At 36.6% G+C, this 9,668-nt stretch overlaps 1 pseudogene; it reads right to left on the reverse strand.

Moving 5' to 3' along the window:
* Nucleotides 1-1,782: 1,782 nt before the first annotated feature.
* LOC103725364 lies at nt 1,783-2,622 on the reverse strand (annotated as a pseudogene).
* Nucleotides 2,623-9,668: the final 7,046 nt, after the last annotated feature.

The raw sequence follows: 9,668 nt of genomic DNA on the forward strand, positions 1-9,668 counted from the left end.
GGAACTCATATGTAGACCAGGCTGGCCTTGAACTCACAAAGCTCTGCCTGCCGCTGGAAAATAGGTTTTTATTCATTGTGTATCACTGATGTAGTTTTCTTAAAGACTTTCGAGAATGTAAAACTCTGAAGACAAGACAGATTCTTCAAAGAAGGGAACCCATGAACAAAACAGCAGAGAGGTAGGGAAGTAGTGCTGAGCAGCGGATTGAGAAGCCATCTAACAATATGAAAAGAAATCAGAAAAGATCAAAGAGGAAAGTGCTTGGCTAGTTTAGACTTAACAATGATAAATTTAAAATATTATGAATGCAATATAAATATTTTTCTTTAGGTGATGAGATTCAATAGACTATTTTGAAGTATTATAATAGCATCATTGTGTGTCTAGATATCTAGCACTTTGGAGGATGATTTGAAAAACTGAAATATTAAAAAGAAGAGATGAGCATCTTTTCCCCTGTAATTTTAGAGAGCAGGCACATGTGGTTCAATATTGGGTGACTATCAGCAGTGGGAGAGAAACTGGTGCCCAAAAGAAACTCAAAAATAATTGCTAAATGAGTAACAATCTGAAGAAATAAATATGATAAAAAGGTTTCACATTAGACTGAAAATTAAGTCTTTAATTTGCTTTTTAAGAAAATCATCTTTTTTGTTGTTTAATAGCAATGCCATTTAAATAATGGATATATAATAAACTCATATCCTTACATGATATCTAGATTATTGATATGTTTTTTTTCATTTCATAAAATGTAGTTTATTTTATGTTACTCTGCTGTTACATAGGGCATAACATTTTCACAAGGATTCATTTCATAAAATGTAGTTTTATTTTATGTTACTCTGCTGTTACATAGGGCATAACATTTTCACAAGGATTTTTTGAGACTACAGTCAGTGATTAGCAACATATAATATAGCGGTCCAATTCTAAAGAACAATTAATGGACAAACTGGACACCCTCTCACATGTGCACAAATCTGCATGGAAAAGTACTAAGGTTTTAGACTTGGGCTTATGTACTTTATTTCCCTTTCTAGTGTATTAAGAAATGACATGCACTTTAAATTTCCCAAAGCAATGCTTGCATTCTGGCAGCAACATGCTACTTCTGTTACAAGGTAGAGTGAACACCAGAACTACAAAGGCAGGAGGTATAAGTGAATTTTTATTGGGAAGGGAATTTGTTAACTCAAACAGCAGCAAATATGAAGAATGAATAAAGAAACTTCCTGTTGTCAGAGACAGACATGACTTCTAAAATATGTGACATAGGAGGTATTTCAATCTGTGATCCCCCCAGGCCAGATACATTAAGTGCTCTCCCATTCAATCTAATACTTATGGATTCCCACTAAAAAGGAATATACAATAAGAGCATGGAAAAGTTGCTTCTGAAAGGAAACCTGCAAAGAGTAAGAGAGGGAATGTAGAAATTAAGCTGTTATGTGGAACACTTTAAATTGTAATTACCTACATTTTCATATCTTCACAGTAATACAAAACACAGTCACTTGTAGAACTGGTTCAGAGTACTTAAATACCACGTACATTTTTTTGTCCTGTACATAAGTGTCTGGAAGTTACTTATGTTTATACGAAATGAAGCTATTAATACTTTTCTACAGCAGAACTGCACACCAGAAGGCCAAGACAAACATAAATCAAGGAAAGGAGTTTTCCCAAAGCAGCAGTGTGAAAAGATTATGAACAGTTGATTCCATACACATGAAGAATGGGTTTCTTTGCTATAGGAAATCCAAGTGGAATAAGGGATGGAGATGTACAAAGGTTCTCTTGAAGGGAAGGATGGCACCCTGTATGCCTTTAGTTTTCTGCTCCCTCTGCTGCATCACTTTCTTCTCCTGCACTGTCCGATGTCCATAATGTTAAGTTGTCTCTAAGCAACTGTGTAATGAGGGTGCTGTCTTTGTAGGAGTCTTCATTCAGTGTATCAAGTTCTGCAATGGCCTAGTCAAAAGCCGTTTTAGCCAGTGTGCGGGCAAGCTTTGGATTATTAAGGATCTCATAGTAAAACACAGAAAAGTTCAGAGCCAGCCCCAGGTGGATTGGGTGTGTTGGTTGCATCTCTCTTGCTTATATCAAATGCCTCTTGGTAGGCTTCTTGGGAATTATCTATCGTTTGTTTTCGATCAGCACCACATGCAACTTCGGCAAAGTACCAGAAATAGCCTCCCTTCATTTTCAGATAGACCTTACTCTCTGGATTAGTTGCATTGGCTATTAAATACTTATCCAATAATTCTAGGACAGTGGTGCAGATGGACCACAGCTCAGACTCCACTTTCTCCAATAGTCCCGAGTGCTACGACTACATGGCCACCTGCATGAAGGCGGTGACAGAGCAGGGCGCCGAGCTGTCCAACGAGGAGTGCAAACTGCTGTCCCAGCTTGGACTTGTGGATCAGCTCGGTCTTCTCCATGCTGCGGGGGAGGCCGAGGGCGAAGTGAGCCAGGGCGAGCATAGAGCCGGATCCCGAGGAGTCCTCCTTCTAGTCTCCGCAGCCGCAGCAAATCGATATTTTTAATTGTTACTGTTGGTGTGCGTGTGGAAGTCAGGGCAACGTTCAGGAGTTGATTCTCTCCTTCCACCATGGGTTCCAGGAGTAAATTCAGGTCACTAGGTTTGTGTGGCAGGTGTCTGTTGAGAGATTTCACCAGTCCTAATTAACTAAAACTGAACAATTTGGGCTCCAGAATATATGTAGAATACAAGGGTGGGATATATTGCACTCTCAAAATAAATTTTGAAGTGAAATATGAATGTCCTTGAGGACCTCTTTCTTTGTTTTTATGCTGAACAATCGGGAAATGTGGTACCTTTTGGGTGATTTGGTTAGGCATTTTTAATATTATAATTCTTTAAAACTTCTTTTCCTGAAAGTCAGTAATCCTAGCCTTCTGGAGAAATTACGTTTGACATTACCTACTTTTATCTTTTACTTTTGAGATCCTGTACTGGGGTTGTAAGCAGTTTTCAAGGGAAAGGGATTTGTTTGTGTTGAGTTCTATCTTCTCAGTCTTACTTGTTACTGGAAAAACATCTGGCAAATTTAGTGGTGATTGGCTCTAGCCACTTGTGTTAGAGGAGACCTTTAGGTACTTTTAACAAGGAAGAAAGACTGTAAGGTAGATAGAGCCAGGACACAATTTATCAGCAAAGTATGTGGGTAGAAAGAATGCCTGCATCATCGAGTTCTTTAGAGCTAGTGTTTGCTGAACTGAATTCCCGGATAATTATCTTCGTTTTCTCTTTGTAGTCCTGACACAGTTTAATTGTGAGGAAATGAAGAAGACAGAAAACTTTGCTGGTTTATTATACAGCAGTAAACACTTGTAGTTTCAACTTGTATTTTAATTCTTCAACATTCCGTTCCTCTTGCCCACTTGCAACACACCTTGCACATTCTTGCTAATATTATCTTTAGCTTTTTTCATTGTATCTGACGAAAGTATTTGATGGGAAAATTTGGGAGTATAAACCTTTTTATTGGGTTTTTAGTCTGTTTTAAAGATCTGTTTGCTGAATCAACATATGGAGACAAAGAGAAAATTGATCATTAATGGAAAATTCTGAGGTAGTATTACCACCAAAAGATTTTGGCTTGTTTTGTTTTGTTTTGTTTTACTAATTATGTTTTAAACTATATAATGGTAAGGTGCCTGTGGGGATGGGGGTATAAAGATGATTAAAATTGTTTGAGATATTCTGTATAAAATACACAAAAATCAATAAAAACAAAGTAAAAAAAGAGGAATATTCTAGGATATTTCACAGAGTTCATTATAAATGCAAATGCAATTTTAAAAATCAGGAAAATTTAAGAGTTAGAATAGGTTTTGCAAAGAAATGGCATTATTAGGAACCAGAGAAAGAGCTCTATGCATAAGATCATGTACTGGTCTTGTAGAGGATCTAAATTCCATTCCTAGGACTCACATCATATGGCTTACAACTGTGTGTAACTCTGCCTGCAGAGTACTTGATTTCTTGTGATCTTTGCAGGCACCTGGATTCATATGAACATTTCCATACAGAGACACACAGGTACACACATAATTAAAAGTAACATAAAATTTTGTAAAACAAACAAACAAAAACCCAAATACTTTCCATATAATTTCTTTATCCTTAGGGGGAAAAATCTGAATTTGAACTTAAATTCATAGAGATGAGAAGTTCTCCCTATTCCAATATATATTCAGAAGTTATAAGTTCAGCATAGAGATTAGTAGACATATCAGGGTAAGTCTTGGTTAATTATAGAAGGGACTCAAAAATTGTCCTTCACAAATCATAAATATTTCTGAATTCTAAGGTAAATAATTATTTTCAGTAAAAATATGTCCTATATTGGTGGAGACCCATATCATTTTAAAGGTATTCTCTCACTGCCCATACACAGCACCCACAGACATGCATTCATTTTTAATATGTCATTGTTTAAAATTTGAGAAAATAAAAACATCTGTAATTTTACTTATTTTAATTTCAATAGTGAATTGGTATACAAATTTAGCAGGGTATTTGCTAACTACAACCTGGGAATGTTGACTGAAGGAAAGTTTTATTTTTTCTATTACCTAATATACAATTTCTATAATAAAAAGTAGTATATTGTGAATTAATAATCTTTAAAAATGGATTTTTTGCTATTGTCTTTGCTTTACAAACTGATAGATGCAAGTTATCAATTGCAAGTCATGGTTTGATAAAATATTGTGAGATAAACAAGGCAAATCAAATGCATGTGTTTTCTTTACTTAAAAAAAAAAATGCCTTCACAGATTTACTTTCTTCACTCCATCTAAAAATAATTTTTGTTTAAGAAGGGAAAAAAGTGTCTCGTGACAATTTGCATAATATGTTAATGTGGATATGCATCTAGACATCTGGATGGCATTTTAATATCTCATTCTCATTCAAGGAACTAGACCTCACACAGATGGTAGAGACAATTTTAAGAGCATTGTTGTAAACAAATAAGGCAGCCAGGAAACCAAACACACTCCAAGATAGGGTTTGCCGCCAAGGAAGCTTTTTAGTGAAATGTTTTGACTAGAGAACTCTGCAGCCCTTATCAGTCTCTGACAAAAGGAGAGGTACCAGCAGGCAGTTCTATGAAAAAGAAAGGAAAAGTAAAATACTGTCAGCCACGACTTTTTGGTTTTGAACATTTTAAAGATTAGATAAATTTTTATACACTTAGAATATGCATGTTCATGCATATACACTCATAAATATAGCATGGTATATGTGTGCATGTGAATATATATTAATACACAGGTCCTAGTTATGGCAGCTTCTATAATTTAACAATAAATACAACTCTTACTTCCTTGTCTCCCCAGAGTTACCAGCACTTAAATCTTTGTCTGTTAAAAACACAGGATCCGAGAATCAATTTGCCTTGGTTTTAGGGGTGTTCAGTTTCTTCATAGTCAATGCATTGGGCTGTATTCATAGTGGAATGAATGTTTCCCAGGAGTCTCAGATTGGATATGCTTGTAGCTTAAAAATTGATCCCCTTTTAAGTTTCTTTGTTGTTTGACTTAGTCTCTTGTTGCTTCAGCTTTGCAATCTGGAATAAGGATCTCAGTCTCATAGGGTTAATAAAAAAGATGAAATGCATTATTTCACATCAGTCATTTAATGCATGCCTAGGCCCAAAAGTATTTAGCAAAAATTAACATTTATTTTTACTGTTTTGTTTTTCTTTTCCATGCTTTTTGAATCTGACCATTTTTTAACACAAGAGCACTGGATTTGTTCTATTCTATAGAAAGAACAGATTTCTCCATCTCCTGGAGAAGGGTGATGGTTTCAGACTCTGGATTCATAGTCTGCTCTTGCCCCTGAGTCCTTCACTTCTCTGCTGGGCTGTTATAGAAAGTCTGATTGTCAATGAGTTTATGTAGCAAGGAGGGTTATCTTCTAAATAAATGAATTACTTTACCCAGGTGACCAAGTATATAAAACAAATGGTTTGAGGGCTCTTGAGTTTTAATTGTCTTAGGCCTTTTGCTGAGATTTGCTTAGCTCTTTCTATCCAAATTAGTAAACACCCAGCAAATATATTTTCCTTTATGTCCTTGGTCATTATTGACATACTTGGTTAATTAGGATCAATTTGCATTAGAGATGAGGATATTTGTGAGTCTAGACATGATGCTTAAAATGTGAATGTTCTGTTTGAAAAGTTATATATTTGCCACATTTCTTTAGTTAAACTAGGAGAAATTAACAGATTCATAGGAGAGGAAGTCAGAATAGACAGAGTAGGGATTGTGTATTGAGAAATCAGATACTCAGTGAGACTGGGACAAGATTACATAGAGGTCATTTTCCCATATTCTTTTACTACATGCTGAGGAAATAGTGGGATAACAGAAGAAGCAGTAAGTTTTCATATGTACTGAGGACTCAGGAGACTGGCAGGGGCTTGCAGACAGTGTGGATAGAGACTCATGGAAGCATGAGTGGTCACTGACGAGCTAGCAGAGCTCCTTAGAACAGACATTGGGCTGAGAAAAAAATGAGAACTAGAATTGACGGTTCGGGCATGGTGCAGCCTGTGGATGTCTTTTAGCACCCTGATAAGAATGAATGAGGACTTCATTTGTAGACAGGGAAGAATATCTGTAGATTTTTAATAGTGGTTTATTGTCAGACCTGAGGGAGTACCCTTTTAAATATTTTATTTGTGTATTTATTTACATATTGCCTGCATGTGTGTAAGTGCACCCATGTAGAGGCCGGAAGAAGGTGTCGGATCCACTTGAACTGGAATACCATTACGGGCAGTTGTTAACTGCCACGTGGGTACTGGGAATCAAACCCAGATCCTCTGCCAGAGCAACCAGTCCTCTTAACTGCTGAGCCATCCCTCCATTAGAGATAATCAACCATTGTCTACATCAATGAGGTATTGGTTTAGGTTACTTGATTATGTTCAGATGTGCAAGCACACTACTTATGTTGATTATTATATACTCTAAGGTTTAGAAACAGATTGAAGGGATTTTCCATGGTATAAGGGGAGATGAGATGACTCAGGCCAAGCTCTGCTAAGAGACTGACTAACATCTGTATACTCATCTTGTTGTTTTACAGTTTATTGCATATATATCATCAGGTTATACTTAGAGAAAATGTTTCAAAATTTTGCACTTTTGTTATTTCCTACCAGATGATTCTTTATTGGGTGTGGAGAGTCTGGTACTCCATGGGTTGTGTGGCTGCTGCCCTGGTGTTTTTGAGTTTTTAGTGACTGTGACAAAACACAAGAGTAAGTAACTAGAAATAAGGAAAGCAATATTTGGCTCATTATTTTAGAGGTTTCAGTGATGGTTACTTGGCCCAATTCCTTTTAAGTGTGAGGTGAGGCAGAGACTTATGGGTGGAGCACAGATTGGAGGAAAGATGCTTATCTCATAGTGACCTGAAAGAAAGGAGAGAAAAATGAGGCTGGAGTTAAACAACACATATCCTTTAAAGGCATGTTCCAAGTGAGCTATTTATCCAGCAAGCCTCCTGTGATAGTTAGTTTTAATTGTCAAGATGATAAAATTTAAAATCACCAACATGGGACTCTGGGCATGACAGTGGGATTATCTTAATTGAATTGAGGCAGGAAGACCCCTCCTGAGTGGGGGTGGCATCATCTCATGGGCTGTGCCCTGGAGTGGATGAAAAGGAGAGTAGGAGCTGAGCCCAATCATGCATGCATTCATTTATCTTTTCTTCTGTCTATGGATGTAATGTATCACTGATGATGAACATAACCTGTGAACTGTGGAATAAATAAGCTCTTTCCTGAAGTTGCTTTGTGAGAGTGTTTTATTGCTGCAACAGGAAAACAAACTAAAATAATCCTACTTCCTTAAAGTTTCCACTACCCCACAATAACATATTAAGTGTAAGTCCATATTCCACTGATGACTTCAGGGCCCTTGTAAAGTAATCACCTACTTAAAGCTTCACCTTTGGCACTGCATTAGCACTACTGAGTTCCAAGCCAGAACACCTGCTCTGCATCACTAAATGTGCATAGCATCTTATGCCTCTGTATTAGTTATGTTTATGTTGCTGTGATAAAATACTCTGACCAAAAGCAACTTAGGGGAGAAAAGGCTTTATTTTGGTTTATGGTTCCAGAAGGACAGATTTCACCATGCCAGGGAAGACATTGCAACAGCCAAGGAAAGAATGGCAACAGGAGCAGGAAACCAGTTGGACACATTTTCATCGACATAAAAATGTAGAGAGATAAAAAATAGGAAGTGAGTGGGGCTGTAAACCCTCAAAGCCCACCCCCATTGACATTTCCTCTATCAAGCCTCCACCTCCTAAAGCTTCTGAAACTTTACCAAAAGAACATTAACAACTGAAGACCAAGTGTTTAAATACATGAGCCTGTGTGGGACATTTCCCATTTAAATCATAATAGTCCCAATCAAAAGTGTCTTCACATGTTTCCAGGTGGGTCAAAACCATCTTCAGTTGAGAAACACTGATATAAGTTGTTTGTGGGCTGGAGAGATGACTCAGCAGTTAAGAACACTTGCTGCTCTTACAGAGGACCCTGGTTCAATTCCCAGCACCTACATGGCAGCTAACAACCATCCATAACTCCAGTTCCAGGATGTCTGACCTCTGCAGGCATTGCACGACACGAGTGCACTTATATACATGCAGGCAACATACTCATATACATTGAAAATAAAATAAATAAAAAAGAGTGGGTTTCTGCTTAGAAGTTAAAATAGGGAAAGAATTTGCTTAGAGTGAAAAAAAGAATATTAACACACAACTAGACAATGGTTTTTCAAGACAACTTAATAGTGTGTGGGGAGATGAAATGACAGGATTTAAGAATAAACAGCAAAGGTGAATGTGCTCAAAGGGATCTAAACAACATACTACAAAGATAACAGTTCATTCATGTCTGTTGAGGCACAACTCCCATTAGCCAAGATATTGAATCAGCCTAAGAGGTTCAACAAAAGATAATTGGATGAAGGAAATGTTATGTATACAAAGGCACAGACACATACATACGTATGTATATATTTATGTTTATGTGCAATTTGTAGGAATATAGGTGGAATAAATTATTTTCATATTAAGTGAAATAGGTCAGACCCAGAAAATAACATCTTTCTGTCTTTAAATATCCAAACATATGTGTACATACTATATATACCTATAGTATACATATATATACACATGTGTGATAAATGGCATGAAATAGATGGAAGTCTATGTGAGAAGAAGAAGAGACTCAAAAGAGGGAGACATGCAAGTGGAGAAGGCAGTGGGCAGTAAATATGGATGAGAAACATGATATAATTCAGCGAAACTGTCTTTAAGTAATCGTCACTTTGGGCTGGAAAACTGGCATAGTACTTAAAGCTCAGGCTCACAGCCAAAAAGACAAGAAACTATCACTTGTACAAAATGTATCCACTAATTTAAAGTTTTTAAAAACTTCACAATATATAAAGTGAATATTCAGGAATGATCATTTCAATTTAGGGATAAATAGTGCAAATAGGTCATGAACTAGAATCTGTTCCTGTAAGTAAGTAATGATGTGTTGTGCCAAAAATACCTGACAAATACTCTTGCTTAAATCCAT

This window comes from Nannospalax galili, unplaced genomic scaffold, assembly GCF_000622305.1.
Source record: "Nannospalax galili isolate Female #2095 unplaced genomic scaffold, S.galili_v1.0 scaffold828, whole genome shotgun sequence".
Classification (NCBI taxonomy): domain Eukaryota; kingdom Metazoa; phylum Chordata; class Mammalia; order Rodentia; family Spalacidae; genus Nannospalax; species Nannospalax galili.